This window comes from Suncus etruscus, chromosome 18 (genome assembly GCF_024139225.1).
Source record: "Suncus etruscus isolate mSunEtr1 chromosome 18, mSunEtr1.pri.cur, whole genome shotgun sequence".
Classification (NCBI taxonomy): domain Eukaryota; kingdom Metazoa; phylum Chordata; class Mammalia; order Eulipotyphla; family Soricidae; genus Suncus; species Suncus etruscus.
Genome location: NC_064865.1, coordinates 56,664,105 through 56,675,881, shown reverse-complemented (window position 1 = coordinate 56,675,881; position 11,777 = coordinate 56,664,105). Strand labels below are relative to the sequence as shown.

Below are 11,777 nucleotides of genomic sequence, written 5' to 3'. Positions count from 1 at the left end.
TGGTTGTGGCTCTTTGAACAATCGAGGTTCTCCTGGCTTCCACTCTGAGGGTTGCTGTTTCCCCATAAATGGCTGGGCATGAGCTCTTTTACCTCATCAGGCCTCTAGACAGCTGCCATCTTTTCAGGAAGGTCTTGAGAATGCCCACCCCAGTAACTCCTTTCTGTTCCTTTTCTGCTTTATTATTTACTCTTCAGAAAACTTTTACTATTAGAAATAACAGAAAAATTGGATTTGTTTACAAGAGTTCAGCAGCAGCAGGAATTTAAGTGCTGTGGAGGCATATTGAAATTCATCTTTTACAACTGAGACTCAATGTACCTTCCCACCACCAACAAGGAGGGATAGACAGATTTAGAATTTGTCTTTCTCTTATCTCCCTTCCTCTCATCTTTTTGAAGCCACTATCCTCTTCCACATGATTCGGTCTCCATTCAGCAAACAAGAAACTCCATTAAACATAAGTTCATTCATTTCACTTCTTGGTTTAAAACTCTCCTTCAGGTTCCCTACCCTGTACAAAGTAAAACCTCAAGTTTTGAAAATGACCTTCCACATGGTCAAGTCCCCATTTAGGTCATAATTTAATCTCCTACACCTCCCACCCCCCACAACAAGCTTTACTGCTCTACACACCAACTTTCTTTAGATTCCAGAATGGATTCTGGAATTCAATCAGAGCCCAAAATAATGAATACTAACCACACTTCATTGTTCAGTCTTCACTCTCACTGAGATGTTTTCCCTCCAAACACCTGAAAAGTTCATTTTCTTATACTCTCTAGTTTCCTATCTGACTTTACCAGAGGGTTTTATTGAATCACCTATGTAGAATAGCACAATCTCTGATTATCTCTGTCACTGCTCTCTGCTGCTACACTGTTAGTGGTGCATATATTAGTGGAGCTTATGGCTCCAAAATGAGGGTCTGATCTGCATTGGTGGTATAGTGGTGAGCATAGTTGCCTTCCAAAACGAGGGTCTGGTGAGACACAGGCCTGAAAGCAAATATCAACACAGAAAATAATTCATACAGTGAAGAGGTACAAGAATGGGTTCAGGAAATCCAGTGCTCAAGCAAGGAATTTAAACCACCCAAGCTTTCTGCTCCTAAGGTGGAGTGTGGCTCAGTGGAAGAAGACCGAAGAATGAGCCCCAGCCTTTCTCAGACCCCTGCTTTTATTGACAAGGATCAGGTTCCACCCTAGAGTGGGAGAAGAATACCAAAGTAGGAAATAATCCAATATACCATCACTAGATCACACCCTAGGGTGGAATATAAATGTTTATATAAATATAAATATTAATTAACGTAGGATCAGTAACCCAACACTACATCATGATAGTGAATATTTTTAGTACCAAAGGAGTCCCCAGGATAAAAGTTTACAAAGGGAAGGAATTTTTTCTGTTGTGTTCACCACTTCCTTTGAAGTATCTAAACAACTTGAATGTTAGTTGGGGGGTCAGAGGGATGATACAGGAGGTAAGGTACTATTTAGCCTGATATTTTCCCAAATCTGATCAAGGTTTCTCAGCTCCAATTGCAACATATTCCAAATTCAATTCAGTCAACCAGACTGAAACCCAACAAGAATATACTAGACCTGAGGAGAGAAATGGAAGAAAGAGGCCTAGTAGATATATATAGGACACTCCATCCCCAGAAACTTGGATACACATTCTTCTCCAATGTACATGGGACATTCTCCAGGATAGACTACATGCTGGCACATAAAACATACCTCCATAATATCAAGAGGATAGGAATTTTGCAGACTACCTTCGCTGACCACAAGGCTCTGAAATTATTTGTGAATTCCAAAGGGACACAGAAGAAAAACTTTAACACCTGGAAGTTAAACAGCCTCATACTGAATAACCAGTGGGTCTGAGATAAAATCAAGGAGGAAATCAAAAGGTTCCTGGAAACAAATGATAGTAAAGGCACAAACTATCAGAACTTATGGGACACAGCAAAAGCAGTACTGAAAGGAAAATTTATAGCTTTGCAAGCACACATCAGGAAGAAAGAAGGAGCTTACCTGAGTAGCTTAATGACGCAGCTCATAGAACTAGAAAGTGCTCAACAAAAGGACCCAAAAATACGGAGACAGAAGGAAATAACAAAGCTGAGACAAGAAATCAATGAAGTGGAAACCCAAAAAACAGTCCGAAAGATCAACGAAAGCAGAAGTTGGTTCTTTGAAAAAATAAACAAGATTGATAGACCACTGGCAAACCTAACAAAGAAAGAGAGAGAGAGAAACTTGATAACTCGTATTAGGAATGAAAAAGGAGAGATCACTATTGATAGGGCAGAGATTCAAAGGGTAATCAGAAACTACTTTGAGAAATTCTACACCACTAAAAATGAGAACCTGGAAGAAATGGATAAATTCTTGGACTATTATAATCTTCTACGGTTGAAAGAAGAGGATGTAGCATATCTAAACACCCCCATCACTATTGATGAAATTAAAACGGTAATCAAATGTCTGCCCAAAAACAAAAGCCCAGGCCCAGATGGATTCACTAATGAATTCTTTCAAACTTTCCAAGAGGAATTACTACCAATCCTGGCAAGACTCTCATAAAATTGAACAAACAGAAACACTTCCAAATAGCTTTTATGAAGCCAACATCACCTTAATACCTAAACCAGACAGAGATGCTATGAAAAAAGAAAATTACAGACCAATATCGCTGATGAATGCAGATGCAAAGATCCTCAACAAAATCCTGGCAAATAGGATTCAGTGCCTCATTAAGAAGATTATCCACTACGATCAAGTAGATTTCATCCCAGGAATGCAAGGATGGTTTAACATCCGTAAATCTATCAACATAATACACAACATCAACAACAAGAAAAATAAAAATCACATGATCATATCAATAGATGCAGAGAAAGCATTTGATAATGTCCAACACCCATTCTTGATCAAAACTCTCAGCAAGATGGGAATGGATGGAACCTTTCTAAATATAGTTAAGGCCATCTACCACAAGCCAGAGGCAAATATTGTCCTCAATGGAGAAAAACTGAAAGCCTTTCCTCTAAATTCTGGCACAAGACAAGGCTGTCCTCTCTCACCACTCCTATTCAACATAGCACAGGAAGTACTTGCTATAGCGATTAGGCAAGAAAAAGATATCAAGGGAATTGATAGGAAAGGAAGAAATCAAGCTCTCGCTGTTTGCAGATGGCATGATACTCTACGTAGAAAACCCTAACGGCTCTACGGAAAAGCTTCTAGAAACAATAGACTCATATAGCAAGGTGGCAGGCTACAAAATTAACACACAAAAATCAATGGCCTTTCTATACACCAATAGTAATAAGGAAGAAATGGACATTAAGAAGACAACCCCATTCACAATAGTGCCAAACAAACTCAAATATCTTGGAATCAACTTGACTAGAAATGTGAAGGACCTATACAAAGAAAACCATAAAACTCTGCTCCAAAAAATAAGAGAGGACACGCGGAAATGGAAGCACATACCCTGCTCATGGATTTGCAGGATTAACATAATCAAAATGGCAATACTCCCCAAAGCATTGTACAGATTAAATGCAATCCCTCTAAAGATACCCATGACATTCTTCAAAGAAGTGGATCAGGCACTTTTGAAATTCATTTGGAACAATAAACATCCTAGAATAGCTAAAGCAATCATTGGGAAAAAGAATATGGGAGGAATAACTTTCCCCAACTTTAAACTGTACCACAAAGCAATAGTTATCAAAACAGCATGGCATTGAAATAAAGACAGGTCCTCAGATCAGTGGAATAGGCTTGAATACTCAGAGAATGTTCCCCAGACATACAATCACCTAATTTTTGATAAAGTAGTAAGAAATCCTAAATGGAGCAAAGAAAGCCTTTTCAACAAGTGGTATTGGCACAACTGGCTAGCCACTTGCAAAAAATTGAACTTAGACTCCCAGCTAACATCATGTATGAAGGTTAAATCCAAATGGATGAAAAACCTCGATATCAGACCCGAAACCGTAAGATATATAGAACAACACATAGGTAAAAAACTCCAGGACATTGAGACTAAAGGCATCTTCAAAGAGGAAACTGCACTCTCCAAGCAAGTGAAAGCAGAGATTAACAGATGGGAATATATTAAACTGAAAAGCTTCTGCACCTCAAAAGAAATAGTGCCCAGAATACAAGAGCCCCCCACTGAGTGGGAGAAACTATTCACCCAATACCCATCAGACAAGGGGCTAACCTCCAAAATATACAAGGCACTGACAGAAATTTACTAGAAAAAAAACATCTAATCCCATCAAAAAATGGGGAGAAGAAATGGACAGACACTTTGACAAAGAAGAAATACAAATGGCCAAAAGACACATGAAAAAATGCTCTACATCACTAATCATCAGGGAGATGCAAATCAAAACAACTATGAGGTACCACCTCACACCCCAGAGATTGGCACACATCACAAAGAATGAGAATAAACAGTGTTGGCGGGGATGTGGAGAGAAAGGAACTCTTATCCACTGCTGGTGGGAATGCCGACTAGTTCAACCTTTATGGAAAGCAATATGGAGATTCCTCCAAAAACTGAAAACCGAGCTCCCATACGATCCAGCTATACTACTCCTAGGAAACCCAAACACAATCATGTATGTAATAAAGTTGTTTAAATAAAAAGTTTAAATTAAAAAAAAAAGTTAGTGTTCACTGCAATTGATGACTGAGGAGCTAGAAATGGGCACAGTTGCAGGTGCCTCTTGCACTGCTCAGGTCACTTCTCCTGCTTTCAAGTCATTGTGTCCCCCTGGCCTGCCTCCTTCCTCCTGGAGAATTGGTCTCTGGACGGTCCCTGTAAAAAAAAAAAAAAAAAAAAAAAAGTTACTCTTTTTTGGAAAGGAGAAAGAATAATTATCTAAAAAGGTTTAATAGGTTTATTTGTCTTAAACACAGGAAAGCCTACATTTTTTTTGTTGTTTTGTTTTGTTTTGTTTTGTTTTGGGGCCACACCCGGTGGTGCTCAGGGGTTGCTCCTGGCTGTCTGCTCAGAAATAGCTCCTGGCAGGCACGGGGGACCATCGGCTGCTTGCAAGGCAAACACCCGCTGTACTATCTCTCCGGCTCCAAAAGCCTACATTTTTTACTAAAACTTAGTGAACCAGACACTCCTTGGGAGGCCGGTTAGCTCAGTTGGTTAGAGCGTGGTGCTAATAACGCCAAGGTCGCGGGTTCGATCCCCGTACGGGCCACAAGTCTTCCATTTTTTTTTTTTTTTTTTTTTTTTTTGGTTTTTGGGCCACACCCTGTGATGCTCAGGGGTTACTCCTGGCTATGCGCTCAGAAGTTGCTCCTGGCTTCTTGGGGGACCATATGGGACGCCGGGGGATCGAACCGTGGTCCGTCCTAGGCTAGCGCAGGCACCTTACCTCCAGCGCCACCGCCCGGCCCCACAAGTCTTCCATTTTAACATTCCCAAAACAATCAAACAAACAAACAAAACAAAACAAAGAAAGAACCTAAAAGCATTAAGTGCCGTTTTTTTTGAGGGGGCTCAGAAATTGTCCCTGGCTTTGGGGTACCATATGGAACGCCAGGGGATCAAACCTTGGTCCTTCCTTGACTAGCGCTTGCAAGGTAGACACCTTACCTCAGTACCACTTCGCCGGCCCCTAAGAGCCACTTTTAAGCCCAATTTTTTCCCCTCACTGACTATGGAAATTGTGAAAATCAACATCTCTTATTGATAAACTAAACGGAATTGAACACTATGCACACTGTATCTTAAATTTTAAAAATATTAGAGGTAAACTTCTTTGAGAATTTCTGTTCACCACGTTAGACTTTCTTCTTGTGGATCTTCAGGCTGAGGAAGTTCTGAACCACCCAGTAAATGTTGCTGGAGCTCACTTTTGCTGCTCTGCCAATAGTGTTTTCAAACGTTGGGAATTTGTGTACCAAACCTGCTAATGGTCGCTACTGCTCTATAAAGGCATTGAAGTCAGATGGTTGAGAAAACAGAACAGAAGGGTTTTAGATTAAGAAGAAAAAGTAATAACAAATGTAATTCTAGCCCCCATGAACTCTACATGGTTCAGAGATGGCATCTAAAATCATGTCTAAAACATAGTTTCCTGTTCTTCCCTAATGTACTGCTGCTATATACAGGCTCATCCTTACAGTCAGCAGCTTCATCCATCCTTTCAGATTTTCAGGGGGAAAAAAAATCATGAAAATTCTTAGACATTTTGATTCTGGTTTTCTGCAATCTTTGCATCTGTGTTTTTGTTTTTGTTTTTTTTTTTCCAAGAATCTCTGTTGTGTCCTTAAACTCTATCTAGAATGTGATAGACTATTTCTCATTCCTTTGAAATCATTTACTATGCATGATGAAAGGGACACAGATTTCTTGACTTCCATCCTTCTCTCCTCCCTAGCTATTTCCCAGAGAGCTGGCATGGGGGGGGGGGGGCACCTTTTTAAAAACACACATTTAAAAAAATCACCCCTTAAAAAAAAAGAATATAAAATATGAAGGGCATAAATAGTTTCCCAGGAAACATTCAGGATTACGAATAAATATTTGACTTGGAAGATTCCCGATGCACATCAAGCCAGCCAGGCCCACCGCAGATTGGGCCCAAGTGCCCAAAGGGCTGAGCTAGCAGAGGGGGACTAGGTCTCAAGTTTGGGACTCCTACAAAATCTTCTAGTTTCAACTGCTGAGCTGCAGAGAAGCGTGACAATGTGAAGCTTGGATGAAATGAAGTCGATTTAGATTTTTTTCTGAGAACTAAAAAAAAAAAAAAACAAAAACATGAGTCTGGAGAGGGAAAAAAAAATAGTAGAACGAGCATGTTTCCGCCCGGTTTCGAACCGGGGACCTTTCGCGTGTTAGGCGAACGTGATAACCACTACACTACGGAAACTTCCATGCTGACCACTTTCATCTCCTTGATGGGGAAATCCATCACTCAGTGGGACGTTGATTAGTAGGATGCTCTTGGATCTATCTGCCTGCTCTTCTGAATCTTTCTCTTGTTGCAAAGCCCTAATTGGCTGCTTTCTTCTGCTACCCTAAGGCTGGGTACCCCGCTCTCATAGCACCCTCTCGCACCCACTGCTTAAGTCCTCACTTTAGCTCCCACCGAGCACTGTCAGGCCTAGATTTCCATCCCCTCGCTATGGACAGGAAGGTTGGGTGGTGAGAGAGATAAACTGGGAACCCTGGTGGAGGGATTCACTGGACATCTCAAAATCAATCATGAATAATTTTATGATTCACTCTAATTTAATTAAATATATATATTTATATATATAATTTTTGTGGTTTGTTTTAAACATGCTTGGGCTGAAGAGGGTATGGTTTGACCTTCGGCATCATCTATGTTATGGCTCCTCTAAGCCCTGCTGGAGTAATTGGCTGTGGCCCTAAAGCCAAAACTAAAATAAATAGATTCACTAAATAAATTAATATGCAAGCGTCCCGGTCAAGTGTAGGTGCGACTCCTAGTTACCCAAACTACAGAATTTTTTTTAATTCACTGTTTCTTTCTTTTTTGGGGGGGGGGGGTCACACCCGGCAGTGCTCAGAGGTTACTCCTGGCTCCACGCTCAGAAATCGCTCCTGGCAGGCACAGGGGACCATATGGGATGCCGGGATTTGAACCGATGACCTTCTGCATGAAAGGCAAATGCTTTACCTCCATGCTATCTCTCCAGCCTCCAAACTACAGAATTTTTAGAAATGAAGGGAAAGTATTAAATAAAATAATAAGAATTAGAGATAACATTGAGAACATTCCAGATATAGACTCTAACACGACCAAGCTTAGCTTAATTGTAACTTAGTATAAGGTGAGATGAGCAAAACTCAACGGCTAAAGGCCACTTCTTTTTTGTATAGCTCTTTTATTTTAACATTCCCAAAACAATCAAACAAACAAACAAACAAAAAAACAAAAAAGCCTCTAGAGTCACTTTTAAACCCAATATTTTTCCCCTCCACTGACCATGGAAATTGTGAAAATCAACATTTTTTATTGATAAACTAACCGGAATTGAACACTAAGCACACTTTTCCTTCAATTTAAAAAATATTAGCAGTCAACCTCTTTAGGAATTTCTGTGCACCACTTTCTTCTTCTTGGGGATCTTCAGGCTGAGGAACTTCTGTAAATGTTGCTAGAGCTCACGTTTGCCGCTCTGTCAATAGTGTTTTCAAACCTGCTGATAGTCTCTAACGCTCTATAAAGACACTGAAGTCACACAGTTGAGAAAACAGAAGTGTTTTAGATTAAGAAGAAAAAGTAAGAGCAAATGTAATTCTAGTCCCCATGAACTCTACATGGTTCAGAGATGGCATCTAAAATCATGTCTAAAACATAGTTCCCTGTTCTTCCCTAATGCACTACTCTATGCAGGCTCATCGTGACAGTCAGCAGTTCCATCCATCCTTTCAGAAATTGGGGGGGGGGGGAAGTCATGAAAATCCTTAGGCATTTTGACTCTGGTTTTGTGCGTCCTTGCATCTATTGTCTCAAGATTCTCTCTGTTGTGTCTCTATCTAGAATGTGATTGACTACTTCTCATTCCTTTGAAATCATTTACTATGCATGATGAAAGGGACACAGATTTCTTGACTTCCAACCTTCTTTCCTCCCTAGCTATTTCCGAGAGAGCTGAACAGGGGGGCACCTTTTTAAAAACACACATTAAAAAAAAAAAAAAAAAAAAATCACAGGGGCCGGGCGGTGGCGCTAGAGGTAAGGTATCTGCCTTGCCTGCGCTTACCTAGGACAGACCGCTGTTCTATTCCCCGGCGTCCCGTATGGTCCCCCAGCCAAGAGCAACTTCTGAGCGCATAGCCAGGAGTGACCCCTGAGCGTCACCGGGTGTGGCCCAAAAAACAAAAAAACAAACAACAAAAAAACAAAACAAAACAAAATTTAAAAAATCACCCCTTAAAAAAAATCAAATATGAAGGGCATAAATAGTTTCCCAGGAAACATTCAGGATTACGAATAAATATTTGACTTGGAAGATTTCCAATGCACATCAAGCCAGCCAGGCCCACCGCAGATTGGGCCCAAGTGCCCAAAGGGCTGAGCTAGCTAAGTGGGGGACCAGGTCTCAGTTTGGGGCTCCTTAAAAAATCTTGTAGTTTCAACTGCTGAGCTGCAGAGAAGAGTGGAAATGTGAAGCTTGGATGAAATGAAGTCGATTTAGATTTTTCTGAGAATTAAAAAAACAAGAGTCTGGAGTAGGAAAAAAAAAAAGTGGGGGAAAAAAGAGAAGAGACTATACTGTTTCCGCCCGGTTTCGAACCGGGGACCTTTCGCGTGTTAGGCGAACGTGATAACCACTACACTACGGAAACTTCCATGCTGATCAACTCCATGAGCTGGAAATCCAACACTCAGTGGGAAGTTGATTAATAGGATGTTCTTGGACCTATCTGGTTTTTCACCCTGCCTGCTCTTCTGAGTCTTTCTCTGGTTGCAAAGCCCTAATTGGCTGCTTTCTTCTGGTACCCTAAGGCTGGGTACCCCGCTCTCATAGCACCTCCTTGCACCCACTGCTTAAGTCCTCACTTCAGCTCCCATCGAGCACTGTCAGGCCTAGATTTCCATCCTCTGGCTATGGACAGGAAAGTTGGGTGGTAGGAGGGATAAACTGGGGACCCTGGTGGAGGGATTGGTGCTGGGACACTGTGATACCTCAAAATCAATAATGTATAACTGTATGACTCACTCTAATTCAATTAAATTTGTTATTTGGTTTGCTTTAAACATGCATGGGCTGAAGAGGGTATGGTTTGACTCTCAGCATCATCTATGCTATGGCCCCTCTAAGCCCTGCTGGAGTAATTGGCTGTGGCCTCAAAGCCAAAGCTAAAATAAATAGATTCACTAAATAAATTAATATGCAAGCGTGGGTGCTATCCCTAGTTACCCCAACTACATATTTTTTTTAGAAATGAAGGGAAGGAATTAAATGAAATAATAAGAATTAGAGATAACATTGAGAACATTCCAGATATAGACTCTACCAAGACCAAGCTTCGCTTAATTGTAACTTAGTAAAGGTGAGATGAGCAAAACTCAACGGCTAAAGGCCACTTCTCTTTTGTGTAGCTTTTTTATTTTAACATTCCCAAAACAATCAATCAAACAAACAAAAAACAAAAAGCCTCTAGAGTCACTTTTAAACCCAATCTTTTCCCCTCCACTGACCATGGAAATTGTGGAAATCAACATTTCTTATTGATAAACTAACCGAATTGAACACTAAGCACACTTTTCCTTCAATTTAAAAATATTGGCAGTCAACCTCTTTAAGAGTTTCTGTGCACCACGGTAGACTTTCTTATTCTTGTGGATCGTCAGGCTGTGGAAGTTCTGAACCACACAGTAAATGTTGCTAGAGCTCACGTTTGCTGCCCTGCTAGTAGTGTTTTCAAGTCTGTTTTCATACCTGCTAATAGTCTCTAACGGTCTATAGAGGCACTGAAGTCACACAGTTGAGAAAACAGAACAAAAGTGTTGTAGATTAAGAAGAAAAAGTAAGAACAAATGTAATTCTAACCCCCATGAACTCTACATGGTTCAGAGATGGCATCTAAAATCATGTCTAAAACATAGTTCCCTGTTCTAGCCTAATGTACTGCTACATGTAGGCTCATCTTTACAGTCAGCAGCTCCATCCATCCTTTCAGATTTTTTGGGGGAAAATGTCATTAAAATCTTTAGGAATTTTGATTCTGGTTTTGTGCCATCCTTTCATCTCTTTTCTCAAGATTCTCTCTGTTGTGTCCTTAAATTCCATCTAGAATGCGACTGTCTATTTCTCCATTCCTTTGAAATCATTTACTATGCATGATGAAAGGGGCATAGATTTCTTGACTTCCTTCCTTCTCTGATCTAGCTGGCATGGGGCACCTTTATAAAAAAAAAAAAAAAACATCAAAAAACAATCACCTTTTAAAATAGAAGAATATCAAATATGAAGGGCATAAATAATTTTCCAGGAAACATTCAGAAATTCGAGTAAATATTTTACTTGAAAGATTCCCAATGTGGAGATAGGATTTAAAACATATATTAAAAAAATTAAACATACGGGGCCGGGCGGTGGCGCAAGAGGTAAGGTGCCTGCCTTGCCTGCGCTAGCCTTGGACGGACCGCGGTTCGATCCCCCGGTGTCCCATATGGTCCCCCAAGCCAGGAGCAACTTCTGAGCACATAGCCAGGAGTAACCCCTGAGCGTTACCGGGTGTGGCCCAAAAACCAAAAAAAAAAAAAAAAAAAAAAATTAAACATACATTGATTAAAGCATAGCAATAATAGAATCTATATATGTAAAAGAATAGAGTTAGGAAAAGGCATGTTTAAAATATAGTAATTAAGGCCTAGCAGTAACTTGTAATGATTAGTCCAGTTCAAGTTAAACTCTTGCTAAAGTTCTGATATTTGTCCAAACCCACTTTATCATAAGGTGTGTGATGTGCCAACAGAATGTTTCTGGCAAGGGTGCGAGAATGACCAAAGACAATCAAATCAATTAATCAAACCTTTGGCCAAATGAGCACCTCGCGTTAGCAACGTGGTAACGAAGTCACACAAGAATCCCCTTGGAGCTAAGAAATAGTATGTACTACAACTGGGGATTTGAGGGAGAAAGTAATTGTATTGTACATGGGTTCAGTTTTGTTTTTCTTAATGTTCTTTTATGGGTGATTGGGCTTCCACTGTAACTTTACCCTGTCCTCTTTCTTTGCAT

The 11,777-nt window shown here is 40.3% G+C and overlaps 1 protein-coding gene and 3 non-coding genes across 4 annotated transcripts in view; 2 read left to right on the top strand and 2 right to left on the bottom strand.

Annotated features, from left to right (window-relative positions):
* Positions 1-11,777, top strand: part of LOC125996117 (histone H2A type 1-B) — a 949,462-nt gene that overhangs the window by 214,782 nt on the left and 722,903 nt on the right. The window lies entirely within an intron of this gene.
* Positions 5,175-5,248, top strand: TRNAI-AAU (transfer RNA isoleucine (anticodon AAU)). Its single transcript has one exon. It is a non-coding gene; the product is annotated as a tRNA-Ile (tRNA).
* TRNAV-AAC (transfer RNA valine (anticodon AAC)) lies at positions 6,853-6,925 on the bottom strand. The gene has a single exon. It is a non-coding gene; the product is annotated as a tRNA-Val (tRNA).
* TRNAV-AAC (transfer RNA valine (anticodon AAC)) lies at positions 9,303-9,375 on the bottom strand. The gene has a single exon. It is a non-coding gene; the product is annotated as a tRNA-Val (tRNA).